We start from the raw sequence: 18,655 nt of genomic DNA on the forward strand, positions 1-18,655 counted from the left end.
TATTCATGTTCACAACATCATCATCACCGATCACATCTACATCTTCTTCTCATCATCACCAATATCATCATGATTTCATGTATCATACTATCATCATCGTCATCAAAACATAATACTATTGTAACACCCGCATTTTGGGCCTAGATGAAATGACCATTGTACCCTGGGGTAGGGCGTAATTAGTGATTTTTATAATTATATGTTTATAATTATTTAGTTGTTTAGTTGAGACCAGTTTGTGACAAGGGTCACAGAACAGGTTGGTTTATTTAATTTGGACTCCGTTAGGACCGCCTAAGGAGATACGAAAGATTATCAGATAAGATAACTGGTAAATACCTGTGTGATATGGGGTATGAGTTTGTAACTCATTTAAGTGTATGTATCTGGATAGTTCTATCCATTTCTCATTTCATCAAACCCACACACGAACGTATACACAAACACACACATAAACCCTAATTTGATTTTGTGAGTCTTTGGATTAATTGAAGCTAGAGATATATTCCTTGTGATTTCGTGATCAATATAAGGTATGCATATCATAGATTCATGCTTTGATTCTTGCTCTAATTGGGTTTTTGTGTTAAATGAGTTTTTGATAGAAATTAGCTCAAATTTAGTTGTTTGATGCTTGTTATGCTCAATTGATGTTAGAAATAGGTTGTATATATGTTTAGTAGCTTCCATGTGCTTAAAATTTGATCAAAATCGCTCAAAAATCGAGTTTTGGGCGAAAAATGTTCGAAATCAGCGTAAGTGTTCGAACCAGTTGCTACAGTGTTTGCTACAGTATTTTGCTACAGTATTTTGCTACAGTATCACTATTTGCTACAGTATTACTATTTGCTACAGTATCACTATTTGCTACAGTACCACTATTTGCTACAGTGCCACTATTTGCTACAGTGTTCGGTATTGCTACAGTACCACTATTTGCTACAGTGCCTTTTATGAAATTGAAACGGGCGTAACTTTCAAACCGTAACTCCGTTTTTGATGAATAAACTATCGTTAGAATCGTAATAAAGAATACTTTTCAATGGTGAACTTTTAAGAAACTAGATCAAACTGTTTTTGGGTCGGAAAAGGAGTTTTAGTGTGTATGTCGTGTTTTGCACGCACCTGTATGCCATTATTGAATGGAGTCATGATGTAGACTCATAAAATTATGAATATATGGTGTTATGACCTAGTTTATAGTATGATTTGATTATACTATTGATTGAGATATGTATATTGACTTCGTTGTGTTGTTCTCAGGTGATAAGAACAAGGAAGAAGCTCAGAAGTAAGATAACTGAGCTGTAGCTGGTAATCGGTGAGTGGGATTATCTCCGGGTGTAGTATAGAATAGCAAGTTGTGCTACTATGTTATACTGTTATAGTTGCTATGCTTAGTAGATATGTTTTAATAATGATCATTGTAGAGTTGCCATGCTAGTCGTAGGGACAGTTGTTCGTAGTGGTAGTTGCTTAACAGTTGTGTGCACAAGTTGTAGTTGCCTGTTGGAACCTATTGTTGTTAGGTTCAGCTCAGAGAGGTCAACCTTGTTGTGGTTGGGTCCAGTTGGCTACTGTTTGTTGAGTATAGTACTGAATGACGCATCACCTGCGTGTGGATTTACTATACTGGAGATTCAGTAGTAAGGACTTTCGGTAGACGCTAGACTGATCAGCTAGTGGTCGTGTGCTCGTACAAGCCGCCGAGTCTCTAGTTGGAGCATAGTTGCTAGTTGATAGTTGCTAGTTATTAGTTGTCAGTTGCCTGTTATGGATTGTTGTAGTTGATGTAGTTGTACAAGTTGGTACTGTATGCTAGATCTGTTAGATGATTCCATTCACTTAGCCTCGTGCTAACCCCCCTCACCTCCTCCCTTGCAGGTTTTCGATCTTAGTGCTGGTAGGGACGAGAGTTGGGTTGACGATATGTTTGACAAGACGAACTCTGATGTCTTAACTTTTATAAATATGTAACTAGTTGTTTAACGTAACACCGGTTGTTTGTAATAAGTAACTAGCTAATGATTTGTGATAATCATGTTCGTAATTAACTAAGGGTATTTATGTGAATTAAGACTTCCGCTGTGATTTAAAAAATATAAAATAAAATCAGGGTGTTACAACTTGGTATCAGAGCATAGGTTTGGCCGCATGTACATTGTGTTGAATGTCATGTTCCCAAACCTTGTGTTGTGTCAAACATATATGAGGGAACGGGTTAAGTGAATGTAGGGATTACATGTGTTAGTTGATAGGTGCTAACCTGTTTTTCACTAAGAGTTTGTGTGAGATGTTGTGGTAGTGCAGATATGGCAGATAATACAGGAAACGCAACTGGTCCGTCAGCCCCCGGAACATTCAGAGCCCCAGATGAAGACGGATATGTGTCAGAAGAGGATCCGCAGGAACAAATTTTAGATTTGCAAAGTAAGTTAAAGGAAGCACGTGATCGAATAAGGGAATTAGAACAATGCCAGGTAACCGTGAATCCAAGTGGTAGTGTACCGAATCAGACGATTAGTGGGTATCCGGTGCAGTCAAATAATTATCAGCAAATTGGAAGTGCTTTCCAACAACAGCAATGGTTACCACCTCAATATCAGTTTCCTCAACAGTTTCAGATGCCACCTCAGTTTAATCAACAGTTCCCAAATCAGATGTGGGGTCCGTATCAGACGCCGATGTTTCAACAACCAAAGAAATGTACCTTCAAACAGTTTCTGAATTGTAATTCACCAGAGTACTCAGGAAGTTTTAACCCAACGGTAACACTTAACTGGTTAAGAGAGATAGAAAAGGTTTTTGAGGCCTGTTAGTGCGAACCAGAATTACAGGTTATTTATGCTAGTCGTATGTTGAAAAATAGGGCAATGGTTTGGTGGGATACGGTTATTTCTAGTATACCAAAAGAGCAAGTGAACATGATTACTTGGGAACAATTTTATAGTAAAGTTTGTGAGCAGTATTATTCGTCTTATGACCTCAATCGAATTAAGACGGAATTTCTGGCGATGAAAATGACACCTCAGATGACGATAGATGAGGTGATTGAGCAGTATATGGATAAATTAAGGTTTGTGCAACAGTGGGTTCCAGATGAGCAGTCCAGAATTCAGCACTTTGTTAACATAATTTTACCAGAGTACAGAACAATGGTTAGGATGGCGACGACATTATCGCAAGCATTTGTTATGGCCAAGATGGTAGAGGATGATGTCAGAGCAGCAAGGAATAGAATAGTAGGCTATGAGATGTCACAACAAGATCAGGTGATGAGTCATTCGGACTCTAGGTCAAAGAAGTCTGTTAAGTTGAAACATAAGAGTGGGTCAGAACAGAGTGGGTCAGCATCAAGTCAAAATTCTTGGTGTTATAGTTGCAGATCATCTCATAGTGGTCCTTGTTCAGATTCAACCAAAAGATGTTTGAGATGTGGTATTGTGGGACACGAGATTCGGATGTGTTCGTTCCAAGAGGATGTATGTTGGAGATGTCATCAAGTGGGGCATAGGTCAGCTCAGTGTCCGTATATAAGAGGATCAGGTTCTGGGGCGGGGCCAGGAGCGCAGTCGGGATCAGTAGGTGGATCTTCTGGTTCTCCAGTTGGGCAGAAAAGAAAGAATCCACCTACGGAAACAGCAAGAGCTTATCAGATGGTTGCAGATGCAGATGTTGAATGTGATGTGAATACAGGTATGCTTCAAAATCGTCGTATTGTTTAGTCATATACATGTATATGATTGGGTGTATATATATGTGTGGTAGATTAGTAGATCTTAATAGTAGTGTAAGATTTATTTTGTTGCATTATGTTGTTTATGTTTTAGTTGCGACCCTTCTGTGCCATGTGGGGTAAGGGTGACCCTTAGGTTGACTTTTTGGGATTGAGAACCGTGACTTGGATAGAGATGCGTTGAGTATGTTTGTGTAGTGGACTTTTGGACGAGATGAAGTTGTTGGATAGTGGCATGAGTATGATTGTTATGATGGTATTTCCTAAGCTTATTGGATGTATGATCTGGTTGATAGATTATATTTGGATGATTGATAGACAAGGTTTGAGTAACTATGATTGGACAGATGTTGTGATTGATTAGTTATAAAGTAGTTAAATTAATTACCGATGCTTATTGAGAAAATTGATTGGACATAAGTTAGTGAATGAGACAAGTAGAATTTTTTCGTTATGAGCAACTCAGAATGAAGGTATGATTTAGGATAATATGCTTGTGTCTGGCCAACAGAAGTATATTGTGATAAATCATACGGAATTTCTGGGAAGCTGAAGGAAAAATTGGCGGCCTGTGCTATATTGGATTGTGATGTGACTGGATATGAGACGAATAACCTGTGAAGTTCTGATGACTTACGAGACAATTTCGTTGACCTAGGTATAGATTTTAGCACGATGACTAATTCTATTACCTAAGCTTTGGATAATTGGGAAAAGTGGACTGTATAAAGAGTTGAATTGGATGACAGATCGTGAAATTTATGATACGGAATGGCGAAGAAACACGAATTTGACTCTGATTATTTGACTTGATCGTGTAATTTGTGGGCTTAAGTGGATTAATGGACGTTGATCGACGGAGATTGTGAGAAGTTATTTGGTATCGGGAGTGTATTGACGCCAGGAATCTCATTTCCCTATGCAATTGTGGTGGATAGTGTCGGTATCGGGGATAAGATCGATAAAGTTAACCGTGTGTTTTGGCGGTGCGAGTAACAATTTTTGGGTTTGTTGACCATAGTTGACCCGATTCCGAGGACGGAATCTCTTTTAAGGAGGGTAGATTTGTAACACCCGCATTTTGGGCCTAGATGAAATGACCATTGTACCCTGGGGTAGGGCGTAATTAGTGATTTTTATAATTATATGTTTATAATTATTTAGTTGTTTAGTTGAGACCAGTTTGTGACAAGGGTCACAGAACAGGTTGGTTTATTTAATTTGGACTCCGTTAGGACCGCCTAAGGAGATACGAAAGATTATCAGATAAGATAACTGGTAAATACCTGTGTGATATGGGGTATGAGTTTGTAACTCATTTAAGTGTATGTATCTGGATAGTTCTATCCATTTCTCATTTCATCAAACCCACACACGAACGTATACACAAACACATACATAAACCCTAATTTGATTTTGTGAGTCTTTGGATTAATTGAAGCTAGAGATATATTCCTTGTGATTTCGTGATCAATATAAGGTATGCATATCATAGATTCATGCTTTGATTCTTGCTCTAATTGGGTTTTTATGTTAAATGAGTTTTTGATAGAAATTAGCTCAAATTTAGTTGTTTGATGCTTGTTATGCTCAATTGATGTTAGAAATAGGTTGTATATATGTTTAGTAGCTTCCATGTGCTTAAAATTTGATCAAAATCGCTCAAAAATCGAGTTTTGGGCGAAAAATGTTCGAAATCAGCGTAAGTGTTCGAACCAGTTGCTACAGTGTTTGCTACAGTATTTTGCTACAGTACCCGAACTGCTACAGTATCACTATTTGCTACAGTATTACTATTTGCTACAGTACCACTATTTGCTACAGTGTCACTATTTGCTACAGTGTTCGGTATTGCTACAGTACCACTATTTGCTACAGTACTCGAGTTGCTACAGTACCGTGTTGCTACAGTGTTCAGAAAATACTATTTGCTACAGTGCCTTTTATGAAATTGAAACGGGCGTAACTTTCAAACCGTAACTCCGTTTTTGATGAATAAACTATCGTTAGAATCGTAATAAAGAATACTTTTCAATGGTGAACTTTTAAGAAACTAGATCAAACTGTTTTTGGGTCGGAAAAGGAGTTTTAGTGTGTATGTCGTGTTTTGCACGCACCTGTATGCCATTATTGAATGGAGTCATGATGTAGACTCATAAAATTATGAATATATGGTGTTATGACCTAGTTTATAGTATGATTTGATTATACTATTGATTGAGATATGTATATTGACTTCGTTGTGTTGTTCTCAGGTGATAAGAACAAGGAAGAAGCTCAGAAGTAAGATAACTGAGCTGTAGCTGGTAATCGGTGAGTGGGATTATCTCCGGGTGTAGTATAGAATAGCAAGTTGTGCTACTATGTTATACTGTTATAGTTGCTATGCTTAGTAGATATGTTTTAATAATGATCATTGTAGAGTTGCCATGCTAGTCGTAGGGACAGTTGTTCGTAGTGGTAGTTGCTTAACAGTTGTGTGCACAAGTTGTAGTTGCCTGTTGGAACCTATTGTTGTTAGGTTCAGCTCAGAGAGGTCAACCTTGTTGTGGTTGGGTCCAGTTGGCTACTGTTTGTTGAGTATAGTACTGAATGACGCATCACCTGCGTGTGGATTTACTATACTGGAGATTCAGTAGTAAGGACTTTCGGTAGACGCTAGACTGATAAGCTAGTGGTCGTGTGCTCGTACAAGCCGCCGAGTCTCTAGTTGGAGCATAGTTGCTAGTTGATAGTTGCTAGTTATTAGTTGTCAGTTGCCTGTTATGGATTGTTGTAGTTGATGTAGTTGTACAAGTTGGTACTGTATGCTAGATCTGTTAGATGATTCCATTCACTTAGCCTCGTGCTAACCCCCCTCACCTCCTCCCTTGCAGGTTTTCGATCTTAGTGCTGGTAGGGACGGGAGTTCGGTTGACGATATGTTTGACAAGACGAACTCTGATGTCTTAACTTTTATAAATATGTAACTAGTTGTTTAACGTAACACCGGTTGTTTGTAATAAGTAACTAGCTAATGATTTGTGATAATCATGTTCGTAATTAACTAAGGGTATTTATGTGAATTAAGACTTCCGCTGTGAAAAAAAATAATAAATAAAATCAGGGTGTTACAACTATCATCATCATCATCTTATAATTATCATTATCGCTATATCTTACGATCAAAATCATCATTCTCTCATTAATAATCATACGCCTTTTAAATAGAATTATAAGAGAAAGTCCAATACCAAAATAGTCCAAGATGCAAATCCATATAAAACCCTAGTGGTCCATAAACAAATCGGCCCAACCCTAGTAAACTTATGAACCGATCCATTCTTTTTATAATCTGAATACGCTGTCAAAATCCAAGGGTTTTCCCACGGCTCACAACACGGTTTAAAAGGAAAAGAAAAAAAAAATGGCGGCTCAAGCGAATTTCTAGCAACCCATCGTTTTCATTCCTTTTTACAGGTGGGGTTGTTTGGTGAGTAGATGTCTGCCACAAAGAAAAAGAAGCACAAGCTGGGTGTAAATGTATACGTAATAACAAAGAGGTAGCAACAGTATTCGATAACAACCATCATTCAATTTACTTTATCATCTTCACTTTCATTACTATCTCTTCATAAATCACGCTATATACTATAAGAATAAAAGCTGGAGAGTGCAGAAATAATTGAATTGAAACAAAAAAAGATAACCGTAGCAGAAACAGTATTGTTTTTATATCATCATTAGGATCGTGTACCTTCTATGCAAACTCGTATATTCATAGTTTAACTTCAACAGAAATTGCTATCAGAAACATAAAGGAATGGCGGTTGCAGCAGGAAACAAGAGAGAAAAGGAGAGGAGAAAGAGGTTAGAGAGAGAGGGATAAATGTAATGGATTTCATGGTGGTTTTCAGTTTACTTCTCAGCTGCAAATAATAGCTAATCCTTGGCGGTTGGGGTGTAAACTTCGAATGAAAACAGAAATACAACTAGTGGGTACATCGAAGGAAAATAACAGTGAGTATTGGTGGTTTGTTATGAGGTGAGTGTTGGGTTGATAGAGTGTAGTTGTGATGGTGGGTTCGGTTTGTTAACAAACCCACAACAATAATAATTCGAAGTTAAAACATAAGATGGACAATTGTAACAGAAGAGAGATCGAAAGTGATCTTGGTGATGATTTGTTCGAACATGATAGCAAGCAGAACAAATGGGTTCGAAGGGATATAGTGATGGTGGTGGGTTGTGGAATGATGTAGGGATCGAGCCTTGGTGATCAAAAGATGTTCGTTGAAGTGCATATGATGATGTCTGTGTTGGGTCTTCGAACAAGAGTAGTAGGCAGATGATGAAGTATCGTAGGTGGGGTTGTGGTGACTTTTAGAATAGAAATGGAAGTCAGGAAATAGAAGTGATGGATTGATCTTAGATTCATGTACCAAATATATGTAGATAAATAGATATGTAATAATACTAATATAAATATAATCACATTGTGAATGGAATGATAACCAATCAAGAATAGTGATTAACTAGAAATCAAGAAACAGAAACGAGTAATCTTGCAAGTGGAGTGAAAGGGAAAAGAATAGTTGACAGAAAATTTTGAATGGGATGGTGGGTCTGTGATGGTGTTGGATTTTTCATTTGATGAAGAGGGTTCTTGAACAAAAGCTAAAAAAAAACAGGCGTAGCAGCATCTAGTAGTACAAATAATTGTGTGGGGTTGATGAATATTTAATATATAAATTGAATTTTTATGGTAAAGATGTTTAACTAATATAGATATGGCTATCTAGTTCAGACGTTTGTCGGATCCAATAAGATTCTATTGATATAAATTCAACCACTAAATACTCATTAAAATTTTGTATAATAGATATAATCATATTTAATTGAAATTTTTATAGTTCACGTGTGCAATAAGACAATCAAGTAATAGAGTGTGAACTTCTCATTGAGTGGCCAAAATGATAATCATCTTCTAATATTTATATATTTATATATTCATATATATACATATTTATTTACAATTAACTGTTCGTGAATCGTCAGGCATGGTCAAAGGGTATTTGATTACATGAATATAGTTTCAAAATTTTCGAGACTCAATATTACAGACTTTGCTTATCGTGTCGAAATCATATAAAGATTAAAGTTTAAATTTGGTCAGAAATTTCTGGGTCACTACAGTACCTACCCGTTAAAGAAATTTCGTCCCCGAAATTTGATAGAGGTCGTCATGGATAACAATAAGAATGTTTTCATGACAAATATGAGTTGATAAATAGAGTTTTATCATCATTGAGTAATATATATAAAATAATTTGATTACGCAAAGAGTATAAGTGAAGCTATTGCAAGAGAGGGAAATGAATAAATATATATCCATTTTAACCGATGACATGGTTACTATTGATTTCCGGAATTCAAGGAATTTAAGGAAATCTTCGTAATTAGATTTAGTTCTTCGGCGATTAAGGGAAATCAGAATCTTCTTTGATTAAATGCAATAATCTGTTTTGATTGCTTTGTCTGATATTTCGCTATAAATTCACCCCCTTTGTTTTCTTATTTCCACAACTCGATTTGACTTGTCAAATTATCAGAAGTCACGAGAAAAGATAGAACTATCAAGAAATTATGCTCTTGATATGTTTATAGATTAGATAGAATGTAAGAGTCGTGTAAATGGCACATGATGATGGTACTGTGAATCATCACGTTCCATTAGAAACTCAGCATGACTTACTGTAATATAATCACGTTGATCAAGTGTCATTATATTATACTAATTCATGCATCAGTTCCCAACATTACTTCAATAACTTTCATATTTTAAGCTCGAAAGTTTACAGAATATAGAAACTAACAGTTTCTATATGATGTAACACTGATAGTACGAAGAGATTAATGATTTCAGATAAGAATAGTTATAAAAATATCTCCAGAAATATGGAGGATATTTATAATGAAAGATACGATAATATCTCGGAATATCTAAGATTAGAGGATGATAGAAACTATTGTCTGCAAGGGTTTAGAGTAATGAGCAAGATATTCACTAAAGACCTTAGCAGACATTAAATCATTTGGATTCTTTGAAGTCAAACTTATTCTTTGTGATTTGTCCACGGCTTTCTTCATAGTTTCGCATAATCTGCTTTTCGGTATTAAATTTTCTATTGATTGTTTCCATTATAATGATACACAGGAAGCACGAAGAGGTATATAATTTCGGACGAGAATATTTATGAAAATATCCTCAGAAATATCGAAGATATTGATGATGATATTTTGGAATTTCTAAGTTCGATGGTTGATGGAGAAAGAATTTTTTTTTTCCCGTAAGATTTTAACATGATTTCGGAGCAAGATATTCTCTAAAGATTTCAACGGATTCAGAATTATCTGGATTCTTTGAATATAGGGTATGGTCCTTGTATTTGTCCTTGGTCTCCTTCATGGTTAACTCTATCCGTTTTCCAGTTCCAACGTTTCTGAGCTTTTCCAACATATTATTCTTTATCATCAAACTTCCAGTGACTAAGGTCGTTTACGGTTGCCTACAGTTTCTGCTGCTTCATTCAGCATTTTCAACATTCAGAGTATTGATTTGTGACTGAGTGCTTTTCAGAATTCCAGAAGGAAAGATCATAATTCTAAGAGATAAATGTCATACATATAACTGTTGATGTAGATATGCTGTGAGTTTTCAAAGTACTGATTGCTGATTCCCGGTAATTGGTATGGCAGTTCTCGTTAGAAGATGTGGATGAGTATATGATAGGGTTTCAATGAATAAATATAATGATTTGTCAGAGAGATTTAAGCCAAGAAGTAACGAGGTTGCTGGTATGTCTACTGGTAATATGGTGAAATATAAAAGAATTCTCCGGTATCAAAAGGGTAATCGTATATATTAGGATTATAGTAAGGCTACTTCGAATGAAAAGTCGAAGTTGACTTGTTGGAGCTGTGACAAAATTGGCTACCTTGAAAAGGGATCGCAAAGTTATTTTTGCTAATAAATGCCAAAGGATCTGACGCGGCTACGTGTTAAACTTTTACTCAGTTGCCGAGAGTTTCTCAGGTGCATAATTTTATGCATAAATCTTTCCTTCCGTATATGAAGTGCGGTTGGTTCATCTTCTCGATTGAGGTGTTTTCAAGAATCATGAAAGGTTTGAATGCTGATTGTAATCGTCAAGTTACAAATGAAGTTTAAGATGAAATCAAGTGGCAAACTTGAAGAATTATTTAGTCTCATATGTTATAGTCAATATTTTAATTCATTTTAATTGTCCAATGTTGATAGTCCATAGTTGATAGTCCACAGTTAGCAATTCAATAATTCATATATAGTTTAATATATAATATTCGAATTAATTAATACGTATCGTGACCCGTATTCGTCTCAGACTCGATCACAACTCAAACTATATATGTTATTGTAGAATCAACCTCAACCCTCTATAGCTAACTCCCGCATTACTGCATATAGAGTGTCTATGGTTATTCCAAATAATATATATAGATGGGTCGATATAATATGTCAAAACCTTGTATACGTGTCCCGATATTTAAAGTGCGTAAAATAAATACAGAAATTAAATGACGAAAAATAAAATTGCGAGAATGTAAATTACTATAATTAAATTGCGATATATAAAATGTAATCAGTTAGCTAGGAACAATTAACTAGGAACAGTTAGCGTGGATTCTTAACAAAATTTTTCGTAGTTAATTTGTTTATTTCTATCAAATTTTTATTTCGTCAAATGTTTTCTTCATTATGCCACTTGTTGGATTCTGGTAGGTCAAAATTCAAATATGAAATTGAATGAAAATGGTTATTCTGCGGTGAACGGATACGTATGTCGGAGGTTGTAAATAGGATAGTAAATGACTGTCGAATTAGATTCGAAGAATGTACAATGTAACTTATTAATATGAAATCTAAATATTCCTCGGGTATTACCTACCAGTTAAAATATTTTCATCATTAACAGTTGGTACGAAAGAATTTTTAATTACTATCTTTATAAAAATATATATACATATATATTTTCTTCAGATGTAATTATGGATTTAATGAGTTAATATGATATTAATCTCATTTGATTTACCGTTAGAACTAGAGTACATAATCTCTAAAATATTAGAGATTACATAATCATCATGTCGAACGAAGATCAATGATGTAGAACGTCATGTAGAATGAAGATAACCGATGTAGAACAAGATGTAGAACGAATATTATGCTCGAGGTATAGATTGCGATGTTGAGACGTGTGATGTTGAAACTTGGGTTGTTAGTGGTACTGTTGGTTCCGGTGATGTTGCTGAAGCTGGTACATTTTGCACCATATTTTTCAAGGCTACAAGTCGGGTGCGAAGCTCGTTGACTTCTTCTATTACTCCGGGATGATTGGCGGTTGGAACAAGCGGTGAATAAGGTTTTGAATTTGAGATATTATATAATCATAGCGAGATATTCGGAAAATGAGGGTGAAAATGATGTTTCCAATAGGTTCACTGGTAAATGCTTCAGGTTCTTCGCAAAAAGGTGAATTTGGTTGGTGGAAAGGATCGCCTTCTTCTTGTCTCCAATGATTGAGTAGACTACGAACTCATCAGATGAATTGGGGATGGCTGATTGATTGATTCATTTTGGTGACGCTGCTTTCAGAGCTGGAGTGGGACTCCATATCGAAATCCGAGGGACTTGAACTAGTTGTGCGTTCCATTGCGTGCAATTGAATAAAGGATTTTTCGATATGAAATGATTGTCGGATATCGAATGATATTCGAATTACATAGGATACCTATACATAGTACAGAAGATCCAGTAGATTATGAAGGGAATTAAGGAAACGTGTCAGATAAAGTCTACAGTGACAAATACGCTAAGATATGGATTAGCAGATATGAATTTTGTCTATACACTATTCATGCAATCAATGTAGTAAGATGTGTCTAGACTAAGAATGATAAGCATATAATTTTTGACACAAATGATAAGCAAAACTTTTGACATGCAGACACGGTCGAAGTCCAGACTCATTAATGCATCCTAACGACTTATCACTTAGACACACTAATGCAGACCTGGTTCGCTAAGACCACCGCTCTGATACCACCTGTAAAGACCCGTCCTAATCCATCCGGATGAAGTCCATATCGATTATAAACGATTCACAACAGTTGGTTACATCGCGAGGTACTTGACCTCTATATGATACATCTTACAAACATTGCATTCGATTTTAAAAGACAATCTTTCTTTACAACGAAAGTTGACGACATGCATACCATTTCATAATATATCAAACTATAATTGACTTAATAGTAATCTTGATGAATTCGACGACTCGAATGCAACGTCTTTTGAAATATGCCATGAATGACTCCAAGTAATGTCCTTAAAATGAGCAAATGCACAGCGGAAGATTTATTGCATACCTGAGAATAAACATGCTTTCAATTGTCAACCAAAAGGTTGGTGAGTTCATTAGTTTAACATAAATAATCATTTCATAATTTTAATAGACCACAAGATTTCATATTTCCATTTATCATAAACATACGTCCCATGCATAGAGGCAAAAATATCATTCATATGGATTGAACACCTGGTAACCGACATTCACAATATACATATAAGAATATCCCCATCATTCCGGGATCCTCCTTCGGACATGATATAAATTTCGAATTACTAAAGCATCCGGTACTTTGGATGGGGCTTATTGGGCCCGATAGATCTATCATTAGAGTTCGCGTCAATTAGGGTGTCTGTTCCCTAATTCTTAGATTACCAGACTATAAAGGGCATATTCAATTTCGATCATTCAATCATATAATGTAGTTTCGATTACTTGTGTCTATTTCGTAAAATAGTTATAAAAATTGCGCATGTATTCTCAGCTCAAAGATATATATAAAAAGGGAATAATGAAACTCACGCATATAAATATTGTAAAACAGTTAATAAAGCATTTGCATGTATTCTCAGCCCAAAAATGTAAAGAGTAAAAGGGGCAAATGAAACTCACCTAATGTATTTTGTAGTAAAAATACATAGAACGACATTGAACAAGTATAGGGTTGGCCTCGGATTCACGAACCTATATCATTTGTGTATATATATTAATACACATAATCGTAATCGAATAAATATATATAACTTTCTTAGTTATATCGTTTTTATGTTAATAATTTATATGTTCTATGTATTTATTATATATATTTTAACTAAATAAGATATTAAGTTTGTTATGTTGTATATATTAATTATATTTATATATTTATATATATATATATATATATATATATGTAAATCATTTGTTTGTTAAGACGGTATTTTAATAATACTAAGATAATATTTGAAGTAATATAATGACAATTGTAATGACCCAGAAAATTTCGACTAATTTAAACCAATTCTCTATACGATTTATTATTTTGGCACGTTAAACAAAGTCTGTTAGATTGAGTCTCAAAATTTTAGAACTGTTCATATATACAATTACCTTTGATTACTCTCAACGATTCATGAACAATTATATGTATGTATATGTATATATATATATATATATATATATATATATATATATATATATATATATATATATATGTACAAGTAAAAATGACTTTCCTACAGTAAAACCCTAGTTGCTACAGTAAAAATGACTTGCTACAGTAAAACACTATTTGCTACAGTAAAACACTATTTGCTACAGTGAAACCGTATTTTGCTACATTTGATGTCGACGAACTAGCAAACAAAAACAGAAAGGGCGGCCATGCGATCGCATGGCAAAAACACTGAAAACTCATGCGATCGCATGAGCTACAGTAAATGGAAAAATATTATAAAAGGTCAGTTTGCTCGATGAAGTAATACAATCTATATCTCTTTGCTCATTCTTACATTCATATTATAATTATAATTATAATTATAATTTATAATTTAAGTTTAATAATAATAACGTATATACGCGGGTGTTTTAATTCGGGTTTCAAACCGCTTTAAGCTAAGGAAATATTGGGTATTGTTCGGGGTATTGTTCTTGAATCCAAGGCCAACCATACAGTCGTCTACCATCATTACGTCTACGCAATTTACCTACAATATTGAATCGCAATATTGAACTGTGAGTTTATAGTCTCCCTTTTTAAATACTTTAAATATTTTTGGGCTGAGAATACATGCAATTTATTTTAAACGCGATAAGACACAAGTACATACTAAATTCTACACTGAGTTAAACCGAAAATCCCTTAGCTTTGGTAACTAGTAGCTGCCAGTACATAGGATATGGACTGGTGGGCGCGAATAATTGTATATGGATCCATAGGGCTTGACATCCCTGATAAGGCTAAAAAGGAACATATATTTCATAGCAAAATCCCCCAAGAAAGACAAGATTTTAGTTGCAATTGTTCCATTTTCAAGTAATATTCGTTTATTTTAAATAAGTGCGAAGACAAAAGGCGAAAACGACGAATTGAAGACACAAAGGTCCAAAAAGCTCAAAAGTACAAGATACAATCAAAAAGGTTCAAATTATTGATGAAGAACGTCTAAAAATGACAAGAGTACAAGTTACAAAACGCAAAGTACACGATATAAAATTGTACGAAAGGGCGTTCGAAAATCCGGAACCGAGGCATGAACCAACTTTCAGCGCTCGACGCAACGGTGTAAAAATTACGAGTCAACTATGCACAAGAATAAAATATAATATTTAAATAATTCATAATAAGAATAATATTAAATAATAAAAAGTTGTTAATTGAGCATAGTTCAGGGGTCGTAAATGAAAATTTCAATTCTAATTTCGCTATAAAAGCGATGATTTACGATCAATTTGATGAGACTTTTTTTTCGATCATTTTTTCTATCTTTTTCTTACTTTTCTATATCAAATATCAATATCTATATTTATAATTCTCTATCATAATGTTAATGTAATCAGATATAACAATAATCTTAATTTTAATTTTAAATTATGATAATAATAAGATTTATGATAGAGATCGTTTGAGTGTGTAAGTCGAAATTCTGTCCGTGTAACGCTACGCTATTTTTAATCATTGTAAGTTATGTTCAACCTTTTTATATTAATGTCTCGTAACTAAGTTATTATTATGCTTATTTGAGCCGAAGTAATCGTGATGTTAGGCTAAAATATTAAGACGGGGTTATTGAACTTTGTACCATAATTAAGGTTTGGGCAAAAGACCGACACTTGTGGAAATTGGACTATTGACTATTAATAGATGGGGGGTATTGTCTAATTGAGTGACAACTCATTGGAGTCTGTCGAACCTATCTTCAAATTAATTAACCTAATAATTAATAATGATTATGGTTGTCCTATTTAGTGACGTTCATATGGAATCTGTTATAATCATTTAATTAATCAATTGGGTTGGGTAATTGATTATTCATTCTGATCAAGTGGATGAATTAATATTCATAAACTAATTAAAACAGGGGTAGATTACATACAGTGATAACTGGTGTAATTGTTGATAGAAGTGATAACTGCGTCACAGTTTAAATCCTTAATCAGTTGGAATATTTGACTTCGGGTATAAGGGTAATTTGACGAGGATACTCGCACTTTATATTTATGACCGATGGATTATTATGGACAAAAACCAGATAGACGTATCAAATAAACCAGGACAAAGGACAATTAACCCATGGTAATAAATTAAAATCAACACGTCAAACATCATGATTACGGAAGTTTAAATAAGCATAATTCTTCTATTGTATTTCTCATCGTATCTTTATTTACTGTCATTTTATTACTCGCAATTTTATTTACTGTCATTTTATTTATTGTCATTATTTTACGCACTTTAATTATCGTCATTTATCTTTACGCTTAAAATATAGAATCGACAAACCGGTCATTAAACGGTAAAACCCCCCTTTTATAATAATAGTACTACTTATATAATTATATATATTTTATATAAATATAGTTAAAAATATAGTAAGTATCACCAGCTCCCTGTGGAACGAACCGGACTTACTAAAAACTACACTACTCTACGATTAGGTACACTGCCTATAGTGTTGTAGCAAGGTTTAGGTATATCCCATCCGTAAATTAATAAAACTTGTGTCATATTTTGTAGTATTTTGTATTAAAAATAATACTATTTCGTACCCTCACGCTACAACATCAAGTTTTTGGCGCCGCTGCCGGGGACGCTAAAACGCTATATTTTTAATAATATAATAATATTGAAATAAATATAATAATATAATAATATTGAAATAGAATATAATAATATAATAATATTGAAATAGAATATAATAATATAATAATATTTTAGAATCAAAATATAATCGTAAAAGTTTTAAAAAGTCGTATTTATTAAATACTTCAGGGGTATATTATGTAACTTGTAATTAATAATTACTATCATGTCGCTTTCATGTGAATAATAAATTAATTAATTTCTTTTCATTTACTATTCATGAATAGTAAATGAGTTAAAAAAAAAAATTTGTGTAAAAAAAAAAACGTTTTTTTTAAAGAAAAAAAAAATTCGTTTTTAAAAAAAAAAAAAAAAAATTGTAAAAAAAAATACTTTTTTTTAAGGAAAAAAAAATTCATTTAAAAAAAAAAAAAATTGTAAAAAAAAAATCGTTTTTTTTAAAAAAAAAAAAAATTTAAAAAAAATAATAAATAATAATATTTTTTTTTTAAGTTTTATTACCTTTAGATTTTTAGATTATAGTCGCAACTTTTAGTATTAAGTTTATTTTTGGCGTAGTTATTTTTCTAGATTTTTAGGCTTTGCCGTAAAATCCCTTAAGTGCTTATTCCTTAGACTAAGATTTAGGTGCTTTAGAATTTTGCGACGCCATTTTTTGTGCTACCTTCTTATTTTTATTTTTCGACGCTTATTTTTCGACCTTTTTATTTTTCGACACTTTTCGACGCGCAATCTTTTTCTTTCTTATTTCTCGACGCTCTAGTTATAGGATATAGAATTTTCTTTACTTCTTATCTAATTCTTCAAACGGAAAGAAAAATTATTTAAGCGGTTAAGTTAATAGACGTTGACATTTTTCTGGTTCGTAGTAATAGTTGGATTTGTTAGTGGCAAGTTGTGGGCTTCCGATTTAAAGGGTCCTGGCTTCCTGCTGCATCTTTTGGCTATTCGAAACGTGGGCAAAATCAGAAAAGTCTATTAATTGGACAACTTATATAAGTTTTTCTTATTTTTATAACTAATAGGATATTCTGTGAATGCACCGAGCAAAACGTTCACCACCTTTCATACGTTCACCGCCTGTAACCAGATCAAGACATCTAGCCAATATTGCCGCCGTTGATTTTTCTTTAGAATCGTCATCTAGTCGACCAAGAACTCCAACTCAAATTTCCGACAATCCATCTTTTGAACCCGACTTCACAACTAAGAACCCGGAGGATATTCAAGGACAATTCAGAGATCCTGAACCACTAATTATTCCTCCTGAACCACAAACCGTTAAATCAGAATCTTCTAGTGATTCGGATTCAACAAATTCAAATATGGAAGTAACGGAACTTCTAAGTATGGAAGATCGAATGAGAGCCAAACGCACTGGCCAAGGTCATGCAATTATTCAACCAAACGTTAATGCGCCAGATTATGAAATCAAAGGACAAATTCTACACATGGTAACTAATCAGTGCCAATATAGTGGTACGCCAAAAGAAGATTCCAACGAACATCTTCGAACCTTTAATAGGATTTGTACTCTATTTAAGATTAGAGAAGTTGAGGATGAACAGATCTATCTCATGTTGTTTCCCTGGACTTTAAAGGGAGAAGCCAAAGATTGGTTAGAATCGTTACCTGAAGGGGCGATTGACACATGGGATGTTTTAGTTGAAAAATTTCTTAAACAATTCT

This window comes from Rutidosis leptorrhynchoides, chromosome 2, assembly GCF_046630445.1.
Source record: "Rutidosis leptorrhynchoides isolate AG116_Rl617_1_P2 chromosome 2, CSIRO_AGI_Rlap_v1, whole genome shotgun sequence".
Classification (NCBI taxonomy): Eukaryota; Viridiplantae; Streptophyta; class Magnoliopsida; order Asterales; family Asteraceae; genus Rutidosis; species Rutidosis leptorrhynchoides.